Source organism: Balaenoptera physalus (assembly GCF_965194825.1).
Source record: "Balaenoptera physalus genome assembly, chromosome: 15".
NCBI lineage: Eukaryota > Metazoa > Chordata > Mammalia > Artiodactyla > Balaenopteridae > Balaenoptera > Balaenoptera physalus.
Window position 1 is genome coordinate 44080639 of NC_138894.1, and position 24938 is coordinate 44105576.

The following is a 24938-nucleotide window of genomic DNA, read 5'->3' on the forward strand; positions in this document are numbered from 1 at the left end:
AGAGGACACGGGAAGTTTAGAAGGGAAGGACATGAGTTCTGTTTGGACCATAGTGGATTTTAAGGTAGCTCTGAGACATTCCAGTGGAGGTGTCAAATAGTGAGATATAAAGATCTGGAAATCACAAGAATATAGTAGCAGCAGCGTCAGGCAATACTCATTGTCAGGCAGGTGAAATCATCTTAATTCCCAGGAGGTCAAGCCAGTTACTTGCTATGTGGGGCTACTGGTAAGTAGCCCCTTAGAAATGTGGGTAGGAGCACATTTACAAAGTGTCCCATACATCCCTGTGCACTCTCTAAGGAAGGGATATCTTCATAGTTTGTGAATGAGGAAACTGAGGCTAAGAGGAGTTACATGATCTGTCTGAGGCCATTCATCTCATCAGTAGTGAAGAGGGGCATATCAGTCTGGGTCTCAACCAGAAATGGGTGGCAAACTTGAAGGAAGATAATTCAAGGAGGGGTTGTTTGTTTTACAAAGGATTACCAAATAAGGATGCAAAGTGGGGGACCATGAGAAATAGTGCAGTAAACTGGGGCTAGTAGCAGCTGAGTTGTTGTGAACACCCCTGGAATCAAAAGTATCAAGAGGAGAGAGTCGCTCCCAGACCCTGCGAGGAGAAAGTTGTGTGAAGCTACTTTGAAAGAAGCAGTGATCCTCAGTTCAAGGACACAGTCAGCTGATGCCACCTCGTTCAACTCTCTACTTCTCCCACGTGTCTCCTATCAGGGCTCCCATTGGCCAAACCCAACAGGAATCCAGAGGGCAGAGAGCTAGGTGGAAAGGGGTAGAGGGTGTGATCAAAAGGGAGCAAATAGAGAATAGCAGGACACTGGGGCTTCCATCTGGGTCCATCCGCACTCCAAAACCCAGAGCACGATCAAGAAGGGGTTGCTCAGCGTTAAGCCCCTGACGTGATGGAATACACACGGAGACCTGAGCAGAAGCTCAGTGAGCTCTCAAATCCTGGACCCCAGGTGAGAGTTAGAGCAAAGCTGAAGTTAGCTCACTGAGGAGCTCTGCCCAAGCCCATCAGATACCTGCGAGCAGACCACCTCTGATCCCATCTGGTAGTGTGGAGCCGACTTTAACGGCCAGGACGCCTCCTCTCATGACACCCCTTTGAAGGGAGCATTCATTGTCATTTTGTAAATTTGCAAATGAATAAATCCTGGAATTGAGTGGCAGCTCCATTTACGCAGTCATGCCAATTCTCCTCAACTCGTGTATCTGAACCCCGTGTTTGAATTATAAAAGCAGGGATCATCATTGCATCATCATCAAGCAATGATCATCTTCCTTAGATAGAGAAGCCCGTTAAAGAGCTGTTTGCTTCGGGGCTTTCTGTTCAGATGTCCCTGTTATCACTTGAAATGTCAGATGAGAAATTATTTTGCTATTGATATTTCAGGTTCTGGGTTAGTGACTGTCAGGTATGGCAGCACGCTCAGAGAAGTGTTAACTGTTTCTGACCAGGGGGAATGCAGCTTAAAAATGTATAAAGTAATTTAGGTGTCCCATTCTTGACATCCATTTCAGTGGGCTGTGTTAATATTTACTTTCTTGTCCTGATTATTTTATATGTCCTTCGTATTGTTTCTGTTTAACTGCTCTATAAATGACTGCCTTCTCAAGCAGGAATTCTCAAAGAACAATACAGCATATACATTCAGAGGTCTCAGGAATGTTGTTTATGTTCAAGAGCTCAGCTTTTATTTTTTCAGAAATCACCTCAACTTAAGGTCAATGGAAAGAGACACACTGAATTATAATATTGTTTGCTATGTAGGAAAAAACAAATGAGGGAGGGTAAGTGGAAATTTGGCATAACCTAGGATAAGCCATGGCAGCTATTCATCTTGCTTAAAATCCTACATGCTACAAAACTACCTTGGGAAACTGCCTTGAAAATGGAGTAAAAAAAAAAAACTGAGGATAACATATCTCAATTCCATTCAGCATTTTTTTAACTAGTATTTTTTAAAGTAATGATAAAAATAGAATAAGATTCAGAATCAAAAAAAAAAAAAGGTAAATTACTCTCCCACCGCACAGGCAACCACTATTAATGGTTTCTTGGGTGTCCAGATGTATTCTGTGCATATGTAAGTAGAGGTAGATTATTTTATGCAGATGTTAGTATAAAATAGATAATGCTTCACATTTTATTCTTTTCAGTTAGAAATATATCTTGAAGGTCATTTCATATTAGCACATACAAGTCTATCTTTTTTTTTAAAAAAATATTTGTTTTTATTTATTTATTTATGGCTGTGTTGGGTCTTCGTTTCTGTGCGAGGGCTTTCTCTAGTTGTGGCAAGCAGGGGCCACTCTTCATCGCAGTACGTGGGCCTCTCACTATCGCGGCCTCTCTTGTTGCGCAGGCTCAGAAATTGTGGCTCACGGGCCCAGCTGCTCCGCGGCACGTGGGGTCTTCCCAGACCAGGGCTCGAACCCATGTCCCCTGCATTGGCAGGCAGACTCTCATCCACTGCGCCACCAGGGAAGCCCCAAGTCTATCTTTTAAGGCTGATTTCCAACTGAATTACATTATGTTCTGTGTAATATCAATTCTTTAGCATTTGATCCTCTGTGACCTAGTATGGTAAACTTTTATAAATATTCCATATGCTCAGAAAGAATGTATACTCTCTGTTGGCAGCAGGCTCTCTCTCTCTCTACACACACATGCACATCTGTCAAATCAAGCTTGTTAATTGTATTGTGAGGCCTTCTACATCTAACTCTTGGTCACCCGGTCTATCAGTTTCTGATAAAGTGATGTTAAAATTTCTCACTATGATTATTGTGCTGATTATTCTCCATTTGCCCTATGATTTATAGATGCTCATAAAGAAAGACCTGCTAGTATCAAATGATAAATTCCTTTAAAAAATCTATTCTTAGCCCTCTGCCCTACTCTCTTGTCCTTTGGTTTCCAGTTAGGTTTGGTCAGTGGGTTTGGCCCACCTCCTTGCCCCACAGAGGTCTGCCTTCCTCCAGGGCAGGAACTCATTCTGGGCAGCCCCTCCTTCACAGCTCTATCTCTCCATAGGCTCTAGTAATTCTGTTCCCTCCCTTTGTTCTTTCAGGCCTAGAGGAGTAATGGCTTCCCACTGTTGCTAGTTCTTTGGTGCCTCACCATCCCCTCTTGTCCTTTCAACCCTGTATGCACCTCTGTAAACAATCCATTCATTCAGTTCTCTTCAGGTAAACTCTCCTGAACACTATATCTGCAACTCTCCTGAACATGATATCTGCTTCTGTCGAGACTCTGAATTTTCCATTCTTCTTATAATTCAGTTTTTGCTTTATTAATTTCAAGGCTATCTTGTCAAGTATACATAAACTTGTGGTTGATATATCTCTTTGGTAGATTGTTCCATTTATATATTAATGGGTTTTCTTTAAGTATTATTTTTTCTGATAGTAACTGATAAACCAGTCTTTTAGTTTGTATTTATATGGTACAATTTTTTTTCTTTCCATCTCCTGTTTTTCAACCTTTCTGTGTTGTTTTGTTTTGAAGTGTATATCTTTAAGAAAGTTTATACTTTGATTTTTAACTCAATCTGATAAATTAATAGGTAAATTTTATCCATTCACATTTCTTGTGATTACTGATATATTTGAACTTATTTTTGCCATATTACTTTCAGTTTTCTGTTTACTCCCTCTTCTAGTTTTGACACAGATTGTATTCTTACTCTTTAAGTTATAATATCCTTAACTATTATTTTCCCTAAAGTATGAAATTGTTTGATATCTCTGTCCTCTTCCCTGAGAAAAAATGGACCTTAGCTCATTTTAACTCCACAATGAACACCTATCCCTGTCTTCCTTATCATTATAGAGAATTTTAATTCCACCTTTTTTAGCATAAAAATAGATTTCTTCTTATAGTCAGTGGTTAAAATGCATTTGCCAACATGTTTTATCAGTTCTGTGGTGGCAGCTCAGTGTCCTGTGCTGTGGTGATATGAAGGTACCACAAATCTAGTCCCTGAATAAGCTGGTGATTGGGCAGGTCCTTGCTGCACAACTCTGTCTGTTTCCTATTGCCTTCTTAGACAAGCAGCTTCTTATAAGCTGTGACCCCAGGCAGCAACCAGGGTGGCAACTTCATGGCTGGGAGAGCCTCATTCCTGCCCCGTACCTGCCCTCAATCCTGAGCGGCTCTGCCCACTTTGGACATGGAGTGACCACTTTGTATATCTAGTCTATTTCTGAAATGTGGAAACATTTACCATATTTTGATGATAACTGTGTATTCAAATTGTTCTCTTTTTATATTGTAATTGTTATTGCCATGTATTGTTTAAGTGTGCCTCAAAGTGTAAATTTACGATGCTATCTGGTTTGGAAGTTGAATCCCAAAGTTTGTATTGAGCGCCTACAGTATGCCTTGCCCTAAGTGGCAGAAAACACCCACAAAAGTGTCTCTCTCTTTAAGAAGCTTATAATTTCCTAAGTGAAAGAAGACATATACATACATGAAACAGTTTTAAAAATATAAGGCAGAATGATATTCAGGTGTCAAAATCTGTGATATTTTCCCCAGGTATAGAAAGCAAGGTGAATGCCACAATAGTTACAGTGGCTGGGGATGACTGTTTTGTTGCTCCTAGTTTATTTGGAGGGAAAGGGGCGCAAGAAGATGACTATACCTGTGTTAAATATCACCTAGGCTGGTGCATACATCCACACATATGAAAGGACATTTTATTAAGTATTATATGTTATAACCAGTCCTCTTCATGGAGCTCAAGAAAAATATCTAAATATGCACCTTGAAAAAACACGTTTAACTTTCTCTAATAGATTCAATTAACCGCTAGACCCTTCTTACCTGCTGGGACTATTATGAGTAGGAATTGCCACCCTGTTCATATAAGTTAATTATTTAGAAAACTGAAAAACAAGATGATGACTTCAGTTATGAACAACTGATTCAGACTGATCGTTTTCTCTTTTTTCACGTGTTTAGCATATGGTCCTAATGAGATTAGAGCAAAATCAATTGTATTTGTTTCCATCAAACTATATAACAGGCTCTTTGGAAAAGTTTTCAGATGTCCTTCTAATCCTTGAGATGGCAGAGAAATCCCTACTCCGGCGCCTTCCCTGGCCTAATCTGCATTCTCTCAATTGTTGACTCTGTAGAGTGAGTGACCTTCCCTTCAGTTTGGGGGCAATGGACAATGATCTGAGTGAATTGTCCTGATTCAAGCGATTGTAGATTCAGATATGGGGAAGGGGGTCCTGTTAAATCTGGACCTCAACCGGCTGTAAGTAATCCCACTTTTCCCTGAACTCATAATTTATCTCAATCTCTCTGGTGGCATTTTCTTTCTTTTTTTAAAATTTATTTTATTCAAGTATAGTTGATTTACAATGTTGTGTTAATTTCTGCTGAACAGCAAAGTGTTTCAGTTATACATATATATATATTCTTTTTCGTACTCTTTTCCATTATGGTTTATCCTGAATATAGTTCCCTGTGATATACAGTAGGACCTTGTTGTTTACCCATTCTATGTATAATAGTTTGCATCTGCTAATCCCAAACCCCCAATCTGTTCCTCCCCCACCTCCCCCTTGGCAACCACAAGTCTGTTCTCTATGTCTGTGAGTCTGTTTCGTAGATAGGTTCATTTGTGTCATATTTTAGATTCCACATATAAGTGATATCATATGGTATTTGTCTTTCTCTTTCTGACTTACTTCACTTAGTATGGTAATCTCTAGGTCCATCCATGTTGCTCAAATGACATTATTTCATTCTTTTTTATGGCTGCATAGTATTCCATTGTATATTTGTGCCACATCTTCTTTATCCATTCATCTGTTGATGGACATTTAGGTTGTTTCCATGGCTTGGCTATTGTGAATAGTGCTGCTATGAACATAGGGGTACATGTGTCTTTTTGAGTTATAGTTTTGTCTGGATATATGCCCAGGAGTGGGATTGCTGGATCATATGGCAACTCTATTTTTGTTTTTTTGAGGAACCTCCATACTGTTTTCCATAGTAGCTGCACCAATTTACATTCCCATCTGGTGGCATTTTCTTAAGATGAATAATACCCTGAATTATAACTCTTGCCCCCTCTAGCCTGTAAATTCCTTGAGAGAAGAAGCCATGCCTGATTAATTTTTGAATCCCTGAAAAACTATAGTAGAATATTAAAGTTGTATAGTGAGGCCATTTAATAAATACGTGACTATGTAAAGCCCAGGTAAGTACGTGTATTTCTGGAGCTCGGTATATCTCGCAATTTTGTAGAGTCTTACAGCATCTTTGATAAACTTCTCAGTGAAAATGTTGACTAGGCAAGTTCAGTTAAAATATAGTAGAAATGTTTATTCTGGTATCTCTAAGTATACATTTAGTTCTACAGAAAACTTACAGTGTGACATTGTGTCAACATTTGCAAATTGACTGTAAGTGACCTTAATCTTAGGGCAGCCTGAAGGATCAGTATAGTAATGCCAGGTAAGTGCTTTTTTACCTGAGACTTCTTTCTCATCTTCTCCCGTAAAGAGACCTTAATATGTATTTTGATTTGAAATTGGAAATGTAACTTTCACTGAAAGTGTCATGTGATGTTTGCATTACTTTTAACTGCTATGTATAAAGGAAACTCTATCCTTTGACTCTGTCAGTTATTTCTCTTGTGCACAGGGAAAATGCATTAAAATGACTAAAAATATTTTAAAATCATAAATGAAAACAACCCTGTCAAACCCTTACAAACACTATGCCTTTCTCTTCAGCCTAGTCTCTTTCTATCCATGTCACATATTTCTTTTCTGCTTCTCATTGTAATAATAATAGTATTATTATAAGTGGCACAGAGAGGTTAACTAACCCACCTGAGGATGCACAGCTACTAAGACATAGAACCAGGGTTTGAACCTAGGCAGTTTGACCCTAGAGTTCATGCTCTTAACCACCATATCATTTTTGGTATAGTATCAGACACATGGAGAACTCAATAAACACCTATCTTCTTGCTGTTAGTCTTCAGCCCCATTCTTTTGTGAGAGAAACTCCAACACCAGATCCACTGCTAAATTACTCTAGAATAAGGCTTATCCCTATTCTGCTTTCTGGTGGCCAAACTCCTTTAGAGAATGTGGGCATGTCACATCACCATGATGGAGAAATAGTCATAGGTGCAGTCACAAAACCAGTTAGCTAAAACTGGAATGAGCATCTAAAGGAATCCCCATCAGAAACTGTGAAGAACAATTGCTTTACTTCTATTACTGTCAGTTGCTTTTTTTTTTTTAATATTTATTTATTTATTTATTTGGTTGCACTGGGTCTTAGTTGTGACAGGCAGGCTTTTTAGTTGCGGCTCGCAGCCTCCTTAGTTGTGGCTCACCGGCTTCTTAGTTGCAGCACTTGGCCTCCTTAGTTGAGGCATGTGAGCTCTTAGTTGCAGCATGCATGTGAGATCTAGTTCCCTGACCAGGGATTGAACTCGGGCCCCCTGCATTGGGAGAGTGAAGTCCCGTCCAGTGCGCCACCAGGGAAGTCCCTACTGTCAGTTGCTTTTGAGGAAAAAGGGGAAGTGACTTATTATTTTCCTGGATAAGGCTTTACCTGGATATATATTTCTTAATCTTATGAAAATACCAGACCATGTTCCTAACTTCATCTCTAACCCCAATACTTTCTGCCGAGAGTTATCAGTGCTAACACAAAGGAGAAGAGGAGGCAATAATCTAAAATGACAAATGACCCAGATAATATTTTTTTTTTTTTACTTTGGAATGCATCAGAGACTCCACCCACTTGTTACCAGCAGTCTCAGCCTGACTGATGATAGTTTGTGGCTTCACTGAGTAGCAGAATGGAACAGGCCAAAGATATTCCACTTGATAACTGAGAATTAAAATTGTATTTATATTGTAGAAACATATATGCTTAATTCTAATAACACTAATACTTTTAACTTGTGATTCTTACATAAAGTATGTTTGGTTATATACTAGATATTTTTATTTTCTATTTATTTATTTATTTATTTATTTATTTGGCTGTGTCAGGTCTTAGTTGCGGCACGCAGGATCTTCGTTGTGGCACATGGGATCTTTCATTGCAGCGAGCAGTCTCTTCTTTGCAGCGCACGGGCTTCTCTCTAGTTGTGGTGCACGGGCTCAGTAGTTGTGGCATGCGGGCCTAGTTGCCCCACAGCATGTGGGAACTTAGTTCCCCGACTAGGGATCGAACCTGAGTCCCCTGCATTGGAAGGCAGATTCTTAACCACTGGACCACCAGGGAAGTCCTGTTTTTATTTTCTTTAAATGGGGCTTCGAGTTTGAGTGCCTCCTATGTGCCAGGCACTGTTCTTGGTGCTTAAGATACAAAGCAAAGCAAGAGGACAAAGCAAAGATCCCAGCCTGCAGGGACTTTATATTCTAGCTTTAGAGTAACTAAGCAGTTATTTTTTTATTGCAACTCATGTTGTAAATTTATCAGTTGAAGGCTGGGTGATTGATACACAAGAGTAAGTCATAAATTTTTAGTATGGTTCCAAATTACCAAGCACTTTTGATCCTCAAGAGTTCACTTAAGTAATATATGCAACAATAAAAAAAAATAGAATAGTATAGAAAAAAATAATATAGAGTGGCCCTGTCTTGGGACAATTTAAACCCAGTCCTGGGAGATCCTGTCATCATCCCAGAGATAGTAAAAAAAAAAAAAAAAAAAGCTAGAACTATGGCTGTAAATCTTTTTACTATTAAGAAGTCTTTTTACTTTTGTACCCCATGTTTTGAAAAATTTAATGCTTTAAACAAATCCCATTTATTAAGTAATAATTTATTTCCCCCTATATATACCATTTCTGCTACTTCTGTAGGTACCAGAAAAACCCAGAAACAGGTTGAGCTCAGGCATATTCCTACTCAGTACCCAGATAGTTATGCCCCATCTGCCACCCTAGGAGCCCTTGTTTTGGGCTGTTGAGTGTGTGTGTGTGTGTGTATACCTGCAGAGATAGCTGGTGGTATTAGAGGTCATGTGGGCTTTTAAGATACCCCTTCATGAGAGCACAGTATAATTGGTATATTAGTTTCTTAGGGTTGTTGTAATAGGTGACCACAAACTTGGTTGCTCAAAACAACAAAAATTTATTCTTTCACAGTTCTAGAGGCTGGAAGTCTGAAATCAAGGTGTAGGCAGGACTGCGCTCCCTGTAATGGCTCTGGGGAAGAATTCTCCTTGCCTCTTCAGTTTCTGGTGGCTCCAGGCATTCCATGGCTTGTGGCTCCATAACTCCAGTCTCTGCCTCTGTCTTCACACGGCCTTCTCCTCCTTTCTGTCTGTGTAGTCTCCTCTGCCGTCTCTAATAAAGACAATTGTCATTGAATTTAGGGCCCACCCAGCTAATCCAGGATGATCCCATCTCAATATTCTTAATTATATCTGTGAAGACCCTTTTTCCAAGTAAGGTCACATTCACTGTTCCAGAGGTTATTACATGAGCATGAATTAGGGGGCTACCATTCAACCCACTACAATTAGGTAGGCCTAAAAATATCTATCAATGCTAGAAATCAAAGTATTAAGTGAAGGGTTTTGAATTCTCCCTCCTTATCCAACACCCCATACTTTGCTCTTATCTGAAATATCTGGCCATTGCCTCAGCTCCCAGTTGAATGTTACCACTGGACTCAAGCTCTGCTCTTGGCTCTAACATCTGGTTCCTCATCTTGGGTCTCATCTTGGCTTATCCCCTGGAGTAGCTCTTGGTATCCCCTTGCATGGATGACTTCTACTGACTCTGCAGCGCATCCAGGTTGCCACCATCTGTGCTCGGCATGGCTTGTTCCCCCATTGCCCAGTCTTGTTACCAATAGGACACACCCATAGTGTTTCAGTAAGTCAAGTCCTTGTTGCATAAGGACATGACCCAGTGACCTCCCAAGTGTCCTCCAAATGGCCTGTATGGAGCTAGAAACCACTGCCTACCCAGAGTTATGCTTATAAAAATTTATAACCCCAGGATTAACATGGAGCTATACTCCTCCATGGTGACAGAAAGCAGGTGTGTGCCAGAGCCTCTGTATTCCATGGCTACCTTTTGTCCTGAATTTCTTGTTCACCCAAGAGGACTGGTCCTGAGTGCTTGGAATTTATATTATTCTATTTTAAAAATTGGATTTCAGATATGCTTTGAGATAAACCCATCTTGTTTCTTTCTTTGCCAAATGCTGCATTTCATTTTTCATATTTATCTTTTGCTCCCTTAATGATTATGTTCTTTTTTTTCTCCCTTCAGAATGAACCAGTTACAATTTTCCATTTGAAAATAAATTTCATCATATTTTATTTCCTGTTTTCCAGGCCATTTGTTTTTCTCAATGACTCAGATCTAGCTGAGAATTTTGTTAGCAAATCCAAAGTACGATGCGCTGTAATTCTCCTGGAAGGTGAAAAGTGAAAAGTGTAGGAGCAAGTCTAGCCTTTGATCTGAGGCTCTTACACTAGCTATCCTAAAATTGAGTGTATCATGTGACTTTGATCTACAGGCTGCCATTTTCCCCCACCAAAGAGGTATCCAGAGACTTCACACCTAGTAAATCATCACCATAACCTCTGTGCCATAAAGACCATTAAAAACAATAAACGCAAGTATCATGAGAATTACTTGTTATTCAAATATTTAAGTTTACAGTCTTGCTTTGCATTATTGCTTTATAAAACAATAAGTCCTTACAACACATCTCATGCCTAAGGAAGTGTGGCGATGTCAATTTGATCAAAACATCAAATTACTACCAGAATGAGATTACAAAATATTTTTTGCAGAGTGCTTACGTGAACAATATCACAATATATTTATTCTGTTAACTGGCTTCAAATTTGGGCAGTCTACCTAGTTCAGTAGACTGAGCACTAGATTGGCAATAACGTTCTCCTAAATTCTAACTTCAGTTCTACTGCTGATTGGCTCTGTGTAGTAAGTAACTATTCGTTGTTTCTTTGCCTTTGGCCTTGTGAAGCATAAAAGTAGAAAAAGAGTAAGGCATGGCCAGTTGAGTCCTTAATATTTAGTTTGAGGAATTCTTGGCTGCAGGGCCAGTTTTTATTTTCTAAAAATGGAAATTTTATTTTCATGGGGCAGTGCATCAATAGCTTCTCCTCCTTGCTCCCTGGTCTCCGCTTGGCCCTGCACCACACGCACCAACCTTTCCCAAACAAGGGCATTTTTGTGGCCAATAGAACAATAGCCACTATCCTTGGAACCAAGTGAGTGAACAACTCAAATATATTCTGGGTTTGTTAGCATATTTATTTAGATAGCACTTATGCTTCTTTTCTAAAGTTAGGCTGCCCAATCATAGGTGATAGGTGATTTCAGACTACAATAAAGAGCTTTAAAATAATGATAAGAATGCCATAGATGATCAAATTAAGAACTAATATTCTTTTACCTAGAGAATAAAAAACTTATCAATATCTGGCGTGGGGTGAGCTTATTGCAATCAGCTTCAACTGTTTGAAAGATATATTTTGGATAATATCTTTGCTCCTTATCCCCACTAAGGTTAGGACAAGAAAGTAATCATGAAGGAATTATGTTAGATACAGATAGAGAGGTCTATTATTAATACACCAGACAGGTAGTTGCCTTCTCTAAAGAAAAAAAAAGATCCTGATGTGTTACAGCTTCCCCAGAGTCGGAGAAGGGAACTGTAACTTCACAGCTCATCCCATTCATCAGCTTCCCAGAGTTTAAATACCTCCTGAAGAAACATGGTAGCCCTCCTTAGTGTCTTATTTCAGTCTCTTTTAATCCTTACAGCAAGAACATATTAATGCTGAATAGAAGCCCATCTGTACATTTAGGCTTATTTCCTCTTTCCTCTGGGAAAAGAGGACAGATAATCACCACTTCATGTGACATCCCTCAACTACTAAACCCCTATAACACTGTCTTCTTCTTTCCCCCTAGCCCTCAGTGGGTCTGTTTCCCAAAGACTTACTTATTGTTGTTGCCCCTCTGATTTTATGATGAATGGCAATTCTAACACCTCTGACCCTGAGAAGCAGAGAATTCTTGGCTTTATCTTTGCACTAAGAATTTAAATGCAGCCGAATGTATGAGCAGAAATAGGTCATTTTTCTTCTGCAGATCACCAATTGCAAGATTTCTTTTCATAAAAAAACAGTATATCAATTTTCTATTGAAAATACATTTTTGTAAAGCATGAAAAAATGGAATCTCAAGCTCTGTCGCCATCAGAGAGGTGAATGGCTCTTCTCTTTTGAAGCAGCTGCCAACAAATATGAGGACTGGGTATCATTTCTGTCCTTGGTGAACTGTCAGGCTTCTCTTTACGAGTCTGGCACATTGCAGGTGGCTGAAGTAGCTTCTCATTGTCAGGAACTGGTGCGAACAGTTGTTTCTCTACCTATGGCTTACAGTCCTGTTGCCTAGGACTGAAGGATATTCTGAGTTGAATAGTACTTAATGCAGATAATTGAATAAAGTGCTGTTTTACATTTATTGAAGGTGACATTCATGTAACATAAAATTAGCCATTTTAAAGTGAACAATCCAGTGGCATTTGGTACATTCACAGTATTGTGTAACTACCATCTATATCAAGTTCCAAAATATTTTCACTTCCCCATTAAGAAATCCCATACCTAACTACCTCCAAGTGCTGGTAACCATCAGTCTGCTTTTTGTCCTATGAATTTACCTATTTTGTATATTTCATATAAATGAATTCATATAGTATATTACTTTTTGTATACAGCTTCTTTCACTTGACACAATGTTTTCAGGGTTCATCCACATTGTACCATTATCAGTACTTCATTCCTTTTTTATGACTGAATGATATTCTATTGCATGTGTATACCATAATTTGTTTATCCTTTCATCTATTGGTGGGTTGTTTCCACCTGTTGGTTATCGTGAATAATGCTGCTATGAACATTCATGTACAAGTATTTGTTTGAGTATCTGTTTTCAGTTCTTTTGGTTATATACCTGGGAATGGAACTGCTGAGTCATACAATAATTCTATGTTTAACCTTTTAAGAAATTGCCGAACTGTTTTCCTACCTTTACTTCTGAAAGGGAAAACCCATGACATTAACGCAATGAACGTTATCTTAGCAGGAGGAGCACAGCCCTCTGAACCTCCAAAGAGAATTTTCTGACGAATCAAAGGGCACAGAGTCATTGGCAGCAAAGGTGTTTTAGCTGCCTGACCTCTGCTCCTGTACAGACAGAACCAAAACAACAATCAGCACAGTCTCCATAAAATACCAGGAAAAGAAAACTCAAATCAGCCCAACTCCAGCTAAGTTTTTGCCACATGAATTCCTTGAGATGCTTCAGTCAGTGCAGATCTATTGCCCTTTGGCCACATTTGTACTGTAATTAACCTCAGACTCAATTAAGAGAATTGCCTTAAAGGAAGAAGGCAATTCTGATGAGATCTGTTTCGAGAAAAATCTGAAAAACAATCTAAAGTTGCCAGAAGTCAGGTTTGTGCCCTTTCTTCCTGTCAGCATAAGGATCCATACTTCGAATGTTTGACTAATTTTGGCAAATTAATTACCATTTAATTATCACATAAGAAGACATCTACTTATTTTCCCAAAATCTGTTACTCTGCTGTAGGCAAATTGGTATAAAGACTAATCTAATTTGCCTATTGTAGAAACAGACTGGGCTTTTGAAAGTCCATGCCTATGTTCAGTTTTCTGAATGTTCCCATAGACATTTCCTTTTGTGACATTGATATTGAAGATATAGTGGGTACTGAATGGTAGACAGCCCACAGCTATACTGCAGTGCCAATAAAAGGCAGTGTTAGGATGTCTGACCTCTTGATGTAGGAAACACTTCACCATCCCTGGAACCACATGCTTGATCAAGCTGTGCTAGTCATGATGTGCAATGGAATTACAACCATAACAGAGTTAAGATGGAATAAATTAGAAACAAAAACCCTCCTCTTTCTTGGAGGTCTTAATTCAAGTTAGTATAGTTGACATAATGTGCCCAAATAGTGTACCCAGAAAATGGGCTCATCCATCGGGGATCTTGCCATGTTGTAATTCAGAATTACTCCTCAGAATTACAAAGCTATTACAGTCGGAGTGGCACGGTTGCCAGAAAATGAAACCTCAGAACATTGGGTAGCCTGAGTTAGAGGAACTGCTCCTCGGCTGCTAAGCCACCGTGTCTATAATAGTTCAGCCCTGATCCCTGATACTATGCTGCTTGAGTCACATGCTCTTGGAGATTACTTCAAGTTTAAGCAGAAAGGTAGGAAGAGGACAGGGAGACAAGGCAGCTCTGCAGATGCACTCTTTCGTTAGATGTCACGGGAACAGATTAGGGAGATCAGACTACGTGGAGTCTCCCTCCCTCACATGGAAAAAGACTTCTGCTTGAGGAGGAGTCACAAATTCCTGGGCAGAGAGTAATGTTTGTGCCTGTGGAGAAACAAAATGTCCCTGAGGTGGAATTTTTGAACCCAGTCATACATAATTGGTGGTACCAGACAGGAGAGAGCCTGACATTTCAGACTGTAACCATATTCAGGAGGATTTGGTTCATAGAAAAGTTTATGTTAAAACCTTAAGTCTCAATCTCTCTTTATCCCAGGTTATCATCTTGAGATGCTAAGCTAGCTGGACCCCTAAAGTTTGATTAACGTTTTCCAAGGACAGGAGAAATTATTCTTCATATGAGAGTTGATATTCATTTCTCAGTAATTATCTTCTTGAGCTGTTACAAAACTCTTAATATATGAAGGTACTCTTGATTTGTTTTAAAAATCTTGAGAAATGTTGGGGCTTCCCTGGTGGCGCAGTGGTTAAGAGTCTGCTTGCCAGTGCAGGGGACACGGGTTCGAGGCCTGGTCTGGGAAGATCCCACATGCTGCAGAGCAGCTGGGCCCGTGAGCCACAACTACTGAGCTTGTGCTCCAGAGTCCGCAAGCTACAACTACTGAGCCCAAGTGCCACAGCTGCTGAAGCCCGCGCACCTAGAGCCCGTGCTCCGCAACAAGAGAAGCCACCGCAATGAGAAGCCTGCGCAGAGCAAAGAAGAGTAGCCCCCACTCACCACAACTAGAGAAAGCCTGCATGCAGCAATGAAGACCCAATGCAGCCAAAAATAAAGGAATAAATAAATAGATAAATTTTTTAAAAATTAAAAATAAAAAGCTTGAGAAATGCATCTGATCCAAGTTAATAACTCACAGCAATATTTTTAGATAATGCCTGGGTACAATGCTTATATAAACTGAGTCCAGGCTTCACATTATATTAGAGATTGTCAGGTGATGTCCTTTCAGCTGACACACAGGGCCCTTGCTTCTTGCCAAAGTGGAGGGCAAGTTCTTAGTAAACATGCAAGGCTCATATGACTAATGAGAGTTGGTTCGGCCCCTAAGGAGATTCTAAGTTCCATTAAACCAAAATAGGAATCGGGCATCACAACAACCTTGTGAAAACTCCAAGAACTATTTCTGTCTCCAGTACAGGGAAAATGAACTGCAGAACCTCAATGAAAACAAAGTCCATGAATGTTGCCATACCCACCTAATCCTGCATTCTGACTCCAGCAGAAGTTCAAAGGGAGTTTTGTGGAAGGGAAGCTTGGTTTCTTCAGTATCAATTCTCAGGGATGTATTTCACCGTCCATCAGTAAACTACTATCAGTCCACTAGAGATAGGGTTTATCTGACCCTTCAGAAGCTATTTCTATAATCCATGTATTCCCAGCTTCGCAGTCTATGACTTACAATGGAAAGTATCCTTTCATTTTATACCAAAATTATGACAGCATTCTCTCCTACCAGCCTGTTTGCTGAAAATTCACCTCTCTCAAAGGGCTGTCAACATTATCTGAAACTTTATTTGTACTACTTTATATGTAAAGCTCTGAGAGAGAGCTTTCCATGTGTCCCCTCTGGCCTTCTCCTTGCTGCTTTGACCTTCAGGAACGTTCTGCTGTCATGGGCTTAGTTCTCCCCACCAGTGCCCACTGTTGCCCTCACTTCAGCTTCAGAAAAAAAAAAAACTTTTTCCTTTGGTCCAAAGAGAACATCCCGATAATGCTTCCTGCTTTTTCATGTGGCTAAGAAGCAGATACAAGGTCTTTCCAGGCTAGGGGTTCCTTACCCCAAGGCCTCAAGTGCTTGTTATTTTCTTCTCTGAGCTGCTGTTGTATCTACTGCCGTTCCTGACAAAAACAAAAGCTTGATGATGGTGCTGCCCTGAAGATAGCTCACTGCCAGCACAAGCCTGCTCAAAGCTTCTTCATACTTCAAAGTCCAGGGCCAAATGGATCCCTAATCCAGAGAGATGTGCCACTCCTTCCACAGTCCATGGTTTCACTTTATTTCCTGCATGGAGATTATCCATTTCTCAAGATTACTGATGGTGGAAATATCCATTCTCTAAAAGAAAAAGCCTACATCCACTCAAACTCTAAGCCCAACAGGTGTCCCCTGGCTCCAATAATACTGTCTCAAAATGGTATAATAGTGGCCTGTTTCCCAAAGTCAGGGTCATCTCTTTTATCCATGGTCACTTTTTCACATTTGTGTTTTCTACTCTTACTATTTCTTAGGTGCAGGGATCTCTAGGTGCAATAATGTGTCAGTCAGGGTCCAGCATGGGTCTGGACATGGATGGCATACTCCATGTAGGTAATTGAAGGAAGTTAGTAAAGGCACTATTTACAAGGTATGGGCAAGGTTTACAGAAATCAGCAAAGGACAATGCAGTATCTGGGGTTAGCACAATGGGAAGCTGATACTGCCCATAAGTCTACTGGGCAAGGGAGGATGCATTTCCCAGAACTCAGAAAGAGTACGGAGAGAGCTGACAAGAGTGATAGCCTTCAGTGGATAGACTCAGCCAACCCTGCACACCTTGGTAGAGAGGGAACTGGGGAACAAATACCCCAACGTCACTCCCCTCCATCTTCCAGTCTTCTGCCCCAGTGCCTCTCATCACCACCCCACTCGCCAAACCCAACCCTGGCCAGAAGGCAAGGGGGTTTGTTGATGCTGTCCATGTTAGTCAGTCTCCCAGGGCCAGAGCAGGGCAGAGAAGGATAAAAATTAGATCTGAAGAAGCGAAAGAAGGTGCTTAGCAAAATTACCTCTTGTGAAACTCAACAGCTTTAAGTTTTTTTGCTAAATCTATTTCTTAAAAGTTTCATAAAATGTTCTAATATTAGTGTAAGGATTCTATCAGTAGATTCAACTGATCTTTGCCTCTTGATTTCAAAAGCCTTAACATATGCCCTCGAAGTCATTTCTTTCCCAAACTTAATATCCCTCATGATTGTTGTTGGTCCCTACTCAGCAGCAGCCCTTTCTCTTCACACATTTTATTGTATTTCTCTGTTCCTTCTGAATATCTCCCATGATTTCCTTAAGGTGCAGCAATTAAAACTTCACACTTTATTCTAGAAGCATGCATCCTAAAGTAAGAATAGGAAACATGCTAATTCAATCACGAGAGCTTTAAGAGCAATAAAGCTAAAATAAAACTTAGGGAAATAGAAATTACAGCAGTATTGAAAATTAAAACAATTTACAGGTAGTTAGGAATTGTTAGGAATTAGCACAACATGGACCATAAACTGAAATTCACTGCAGGCCATGGGGTAGAAGTTTCCATAAGTTTTAATATATTTTTGATGGCTTGAAATTGATCCTGTTTTGGGGGAGTATTTTGCATAGCATAATTAAATAACCCTCATAACTAGATATGAAATGTGCCTGAATCTAGCGCCCAAACAAAATTCCAAATGTGATAATATGAACAAAGCCTGAAAGGGGTGCGGATGAGGATGGAAGAGAGAAAAACCAGTTAAATCTTCCATTCTGTTTGAGAATGAGTAGCTCTTAATTTTTTATGTTAACATAAAAATGTAGGCTTAAATATGCAAGGGCAAATATTATTAATATAAAGATGGGAATAAAAACTTTTAAAACACTAGATACGGGAGAAAAAGAATTACGAAAACTACCATCTAGCCAAAATCAGGAACGGAAAAAATATTCAAGAAGAAAACATAATAAGTTGGAAACATAAAATATGATAGGCATAGCACATTCTTCCTCATTACCCATCTGGAACTCGTCTTTGACTCCTCTCTCACTCACAGTGTCTGTGTGGTTGACTCACTTGGGTTTTCCTTGGAAATATCTCATGTCTGACCCTTTGCGTTCCCACTACCGCCCCTCTAGCTTCCTTGGTCCTGAACTAATGCAGTAGCTCTAGCACAACATAGCCTACCTTGGCCTCCCTGCAGAAACTAGAGCAATCTTCATAAAGCATAATATCACACCCCCACTCAAAAGCTTTCCAGGGCTCCCCCTTCCTTGCCATTTACCCTTCTTAGCTGATTTTCAAGACCTTTTATAATATGACCCCAGCTAACTGTGTTTCATCTGTTCTAAGACACATTTTTTTAAAACAATGAAAACATCTCTGAAATCAGAGTGCATCTTACAATTCATGGCAATCGTGCCATCTTAGATTTGATGAAATATGGTTCTCTTCTCAGTTCTTGGCTTGGCTACGGGACACCTCTAGCCTAGAAAACATGACTTTTCATTTTGCTGTGCTATGACTCATACTTTCACAGCTCCAAAATTTTGTTCAGACATTTCCCACTGTCTGGGTATCCCTGTCCTGCTGCCCCTCTTCTCATATGGGTCCACCTTTAAGGCCCAGCTCAAAGTCCATCCCTCAAAGAATGCCTTGTTCACTACCTCAGCTGGAAACAACCTTCCCTTTGAAACCTCTCAGTTCTTTCTTTGTAAGTCTAGCAACTCTTATCACATAGTTCTGTTTAGTTTAAATACTGGTGTACATATTTGGTCTGTACACAAGACTCCTGGAGTTGTGCAAATGGCTTGGGAAGGCAGTGAAAATTGTGACATTCTGTGAAAGAGTGTAGGCTTGTTTCACTAATGTACTCCAGGACATTTGGAACAGTTTCTTTAAAATCTGTGAAGTGCTATCATTCCAGAACTCAGTGAGAGCCCTGCTTTGAGCTGCCTTCTAGAGGTGGTACATCATCAGTGAGCCAAAGAGAGACCCAAGATCTGGAATCAGCAAGAGATACTGGAAGACACTGAGCTGGGAGGGGAGCTGCTAGGAGGGGCTGCTCTACCGGCAGGACTCACTGATTGGCCCTGTTCCTGGGAGTAGCCCTTGGAAAGGTCAAACTTTGAAAAACCATGTTGCTTAGACATTGTCAGCCCTCTCCACTATCCTCACATGAGTCACCATGATGTCTTGGGAGGGTGGGGCTGGGTGGGAGACTCTTGGTTTTTCAATTTACCCTTCCCTCAGGAAATCCAGACTAGACTGGAAGTCTAAGAACTCTGGGTTACCTCCATTGGCACCTACAGGGAGACACTGAAAGTCTGTAACCCAGCCCTGGGGGAAGAAGGCTACATGTCCATGTCATCATCTGCAGCAGATTCTTCTCAGTTACAGCTAATTTTGAACTCTCCCAAGTTACATGCACGAATCTTTGCTGCAATACATTCACAGGGCTCTCTTCCGGCAAATTTCTCTGACCACATGAAGATAAGAACCTCAAATGCCCTCTTGCTATTATCATGAAATCTTTGTGGCTAAATTTGTGAAATTTCCTGCTGAGTTCTGCTTCTTAAGGCTAATGCCATTTTCTATAAGGGCCTCCCAGTTAACCATCTTTCTACGGGTAGCCTCTCAAGCCTCAGTCTCTACCAAATGAGGGGGTAGATTCAAGAAGCTTGAGGTCACTGCCAGCTTCAACATTCTAACATCTGCTCGGTGCTCTACAGAGATCACCTCCCATGCACTGGATTTATGCATTTATAAGTTTGAAGCTCGCTTTTCTCTGAGGCAGAATGGTTGGCATGATGTGATCTGGGCATGTTGGTTGAACATTTTCCATATGATATGACTGCTCTCCACAGCTTCACACCGGGAGGCCTTGCATAAAGGTCACAATTGTTGAGCTGATTTCACCAAGAGACGGTTTTGTTTTAAGAATTTTTTCCTCATTAAAGAAGTCAATAACTGTTTATTACAGAAAATGTGGACAATACAGAAAATTATAAAGAAGGAATTAAGAATCACTTAAACTCTGACCTCTCATTGTTAACACTATGGCACATATCATTACAATAATTTTTCTTTGCATGTATAGTCATATGATTTTTAAAATGTTTGATATAGAATTGGAATCACACTTTTCAAACCATTTTTGTTTTTTGTTTTTTGGGGTTTTTTTAATCTGGCTTTTCTCCCTTACTGATAAATGATTAACATTTTCCTGTGTCATTATGTACTTACTAACTGTGTGACCCTTGGGCATGCATGTCCTTTAATTGATAAAGGTACTTCAGTTTCCTCATCTGAAAAATGGTTCCTACTTCACATAGTTGCTGTGAATATTTAAGTGAGTCAACATTTGCCAAGTAGTTAGAACAGTACCCGGCAGGTAGTTTAGGCTTTATAGGACTAGCTTTGGCTACTATGACTGCTACTACATTTTCTTCTACAATGTCATTTTAAAGACTGGATAAGATTACATTGTTTGGGATGTAGCATAATGTATTTAATCAAGGTCCCATTGTTAGATAGTTAGTGTTCTACTTTCTTGCTATTATGAACAATACTGCAAACAGACATCCTTCTTTTTTTTTATTTTATTGAAGTATAGTGTCATGTTTAATTTCTGCTGTATAGCAAAGTGACTCAGTTATACATATATATATATTCTTTTTCATATTCTTTTCCATTATGGTTTATCACAGGATACTGAATATAGTTCTCTGTGTTATACAGTAGGTCCTTGTTGGTTATCCATCCTATATATAATAGCCTGCATCTTTTAATCCCAAACTCCCAGTCCTTCCCTCCTCCACCCCCACCTTGGCAACCACAAGTCTGTTCTCTATATCTGTGAGATTGTTTTTGTTTCATAGATATGTTCATTTGTGTTGTATTTTAGATTCCACATATAAGTGATATCATATCAGACATCCTTCTTTCATTGTATTTGTAACAGGGCAGACTGTGCACTAGGTAGGGAAGGAATACAGTGATAGGAAATGGAAGTACCATGTTTTGCCTTCTTGGTTTTGAACTTGGTTGGAGAGGCAGAGAGAATGTCAGTGCCTCCCTTTTGCCTGGAATGTTGCTGCTCAGAAACTATTCAAACTTTATGGCACCACCCAGTCAAATATCTGAAGGTCTTTCCTAGATTGAATCACTAGTAATCCTATCCTCAGATTCCAACTGGAGAAGGATCCTTGGCCAGCCATGTCATATACTTCCAGTTCTTCATGCCACGGCTCTCATAAAATGACTCAGCCCTATGGGCTCAGCTCCAAAGAAGACTTGGGGGATATTTAGTGAACTCAGTGAGTCCCTGGACCCTCCATCTTTTCCAGGCTGGTGCATATAAAGGTCCTGTTGGAGGTGATCACGCTGTCTCTTAAGGCTCAATTCCTGTGGCCATCTTTCCCAGCACTACTGGAGAGAAGGGGAAGGGGTCTTCTTCTAGGTTCTGATCCCCTGTCTTTAGTTATGGGAATGATGATGATGCATTCTGGTAGAATGGGACCAGTATCCTCTCTACAGATTGAGGGAGTTACAGACTCAGAGGTATTTGGAGGCTTCATGGAAAAACCTTATGCAAAAAAGCTATGCCAGTGCAGATGAACACTACTATTGGGCAGTCCTTGCTGGGGGGACAGTGACTTATAAGATCACCTTCAAGAAGCTCTGCATGGGGGAGTGTATTGAATGCTTAGTTCTTACTATCTCTCTGTTAAATATACCACCAACCAAATCACCTGTTTGGTCCTCAGTCTCTCCTAGCCAAAAGTGCATAAGGTACCATATCCTGGAAGACTCATGACTTCTGGATTCCTGCCTTTGTTATCTCCTGGTTCCTCTGGAAGTATTATCTCCTAGGTTCCCTGGAAGGTTCTGCCCACCTTCTATCCTGTAGGGTTTTGGATAAATACACTTCCTAGAGAATTCACTTAACATATGGAGGCAGGTGTGTTCTTCTTTAACCTCAACTATATTCAGTCAACTGGACATTTAACCTAGTACCATGGGTCTGTGTTTCTGCCAAGTAGATGGAAACCTTCTTAGAATATAAGGATGAGGCCAACAACCCTAAGTAGAAAGAGTGGCGAAATGGGCAAATCTAGTCTTTACTGTTAGAAGTCAGGATAGTAATTATTCTTAGTGGAGGGAAAGGAGCACAAGGGAGGCCTCTAGGGGGCTGGTAACAGTCTGGGTTTTGCCCTGGGTGCTGGCTACATGGGTATGTTCATTTTGTGAATCTTCAGTGACCTGTACACTGAAGATAAGTGTTCTTTTTGTACATGTGCTGTACTTCAATTAAAAAAAATTTTAAGTAGGGGATATTGATAAATTGGATTAAACAAAGGACGATCTAGCTCTATTAAGACTAGTGGCTCTTTCCTAAGGCTACCAGATTTAGCAAATAAAAATACAGGATGCCCAGTTCAGGTAAACAACAAATAATTTTTTAGTGTAAGTATGTCCCATGCAATATTTGGGACATGTTTATACTAAAAAAGTATTCATTGCTTATCTGAAATTCAAATATAACTGGTCATCCTGTATTTTATCTGGCAACCCTTACCTTAAATCTTCTAAATATGTCTCATCTTTAATTTAATGAAAAAGTTAAAAAAGGATATATATTGAATGATATGTATTTAGGATACATATAGTCTTAGAAGGAAATATTAAAATAAATTGTAGGAGATAGAAATGAGAAAGTAAGTGCTCTAGTATTTTACTATCTCCATTCCTCCTTCATTCATACCTCTCTTCTGTTGTTTTGGGTTTCTCATTCCCACATTCATATCAATAAAAAGAGGAGAAATAAGATAAGCAAAAGAAATAAAGTAGCACCCCAATCATTTACACTTCTTTTATTTTTTGAATCTGCAACTCTGTAGGTTGGTGTTTCTGAAAATTTCACTCCTGGTTTGTCTGTGTCGTTGTTTCTTATTTTTTCTTCCTCTTTTTCTTATTTTTTTCCCTCTCTATTTCACCCTTTCTCAGAACTTTATAACCTTTGCTCAGACAGAAGTTGAACCCTTCTCAATATAATCAGTGTTTTTCCTGCCTTTTCTTATCTAGGTTTCAAAGGCTAAACTTGAAAAATCTATTTGTTATTGATCTCAGAAAGGTCACTTTTCCTTTCTCTCTCCAACAATGATAACTAATATGTACCTGGTACATTTTAACTATGCTTCTTACACAGTTGGTAGATTTGAACCAAGTTTTCAGAATTCCATCTTACTTCCTTTTCTATACTTTCCACTCCTAAAGGTGAAGAAATTCGAGTACAAATTATTTAGGACAACTAGGCTCTGTCAGCAAATGGAATCAGATCCCAAAGGTTTTATGCTTTGACACATTTTCAGTTTATAGAGATGGGTGATAATAAAATGAAATTATTTCCTGCTTCCCTGAAGGCTTCCAAGTTGTGATTTGTAATGCCAAGGGTATTACCCACTTTATTTAGAGTAAAATTCTCAAGTCAAAAATGACTTTGATATCCTTTCATTTAAACAATAAGTACATCTCCTAAAATGCTTGAGGGGAATATGAAACAGGAGGGATAAAGGAAGTTGCATTCACATCAGAGAAAGATCATAAGGTATCTCAATAACTCATATTTGGAACCTTTGCTCTAAAGGCTGGCCACCTAATCCTTTCAAAAGTTTGTGGGTTTTCTGCAATGTTGTCAACTAATATATATTTCTGATTGAATCACTTAACTAATCATTGATCCGGTCATTTCTAAACAATGCTGGGCAACACTTTTCACTAATTATTTTTCACACAGTTGATTGAACTGACTGGTTATCTTGTCATGGAAACTCAAAACTTTTAAAATTATATATATATATATATATATATATATATATATATATATATATCCATTACTCCTGTGTTAATAAGTTTTACTGTGACCAATTTCTTTTGCTGAGAGAGAGAGAGACAGAGAGAGAGAGGAAGGGGATGGGGGCAGAATGATAAAGGCTCAGTATGTGCAGAGGAGAATTTAAAAATACACAAATTAGTATAAAAGCATCATAAATAAGGCAAATAAGTATTCATTTTTATGAAACAGTATTACCATAGATACATAAATCAAGTAGCTCTGGTTTTTTCAGGATACTTCATAAACATTACTGAAATGTTTATTAATCAGTAAACGACATAGACAATTGCAGAATCTTTAACAACTGGAATAGTATTTTCAACTTCAAGAGTTCCACTGCAAATGCAGTAGTGACCTTTAGCAGCTAAATAAGCTCCCTGGAACACGCTGGGTTGTTACTAGTTACTTACCAACTACTTGCCCTTGTAGTCCCTGACATTCCTATATCAAAGGTCTCCAAAGTCTGTCCCCAACCTACTTTTCCACCTTTATCTCCCACAACCCCCAACTGCCTTGGGTTATTTCTAATCAGGTCTCCTTATTGGCTCTGCACCCCTGGGGCTGCCAGAATACCACCTCCTCACCTCCACCCTGCCGACCAAATCCTCCCCCACTGTCCAGGCCCAGCTCAAAACCCACCACTTTCATTAAATTATACCTGCCTACTCTAGTCCACAGACATCCTCTCTCTTACCTGCCTATATGATTAAATCACTGTACCATTAATGTGCTGTTTTATCACATACTAGCTTGCACCATCTTCTGCAGTGCTTTCTTAAAGAGTTATGTAATATTCATGGATGTTTAAACATACTTTTGTAAACTATAAAGCTTCATACTAATGCAAATGTGATTGTTTTCATTAACTAGTTTATGGCCCCCACCCCACCCCTGAGATGGGGCTTGTGCATACAT

The 24938-nt window shown here is 39.6% G+C and overlaps 1 long non-coding RNA gene across 1 annotated transcript; it reads right to left on the bottom strand.

Moving 5' to 3' along the window:
- Window positions 1-2247: 2247 nt before the first annotated feature.
- On the bottom strand, window positions 2248-23978 carry LOC309643723. The gene is made up of 2 exons (XR_014254030.1): window positions 15599-23978; window positions 2248-9365 (listed from the first exon to the last, which is right to left on the bottom strand). It is a non-coding gene; the product is annotated as an uncharacterized lncRNA (long non-coding RNA).
- Between the last annotated feature and the right edge of the window lie 960 nt (window positions 23979-24938).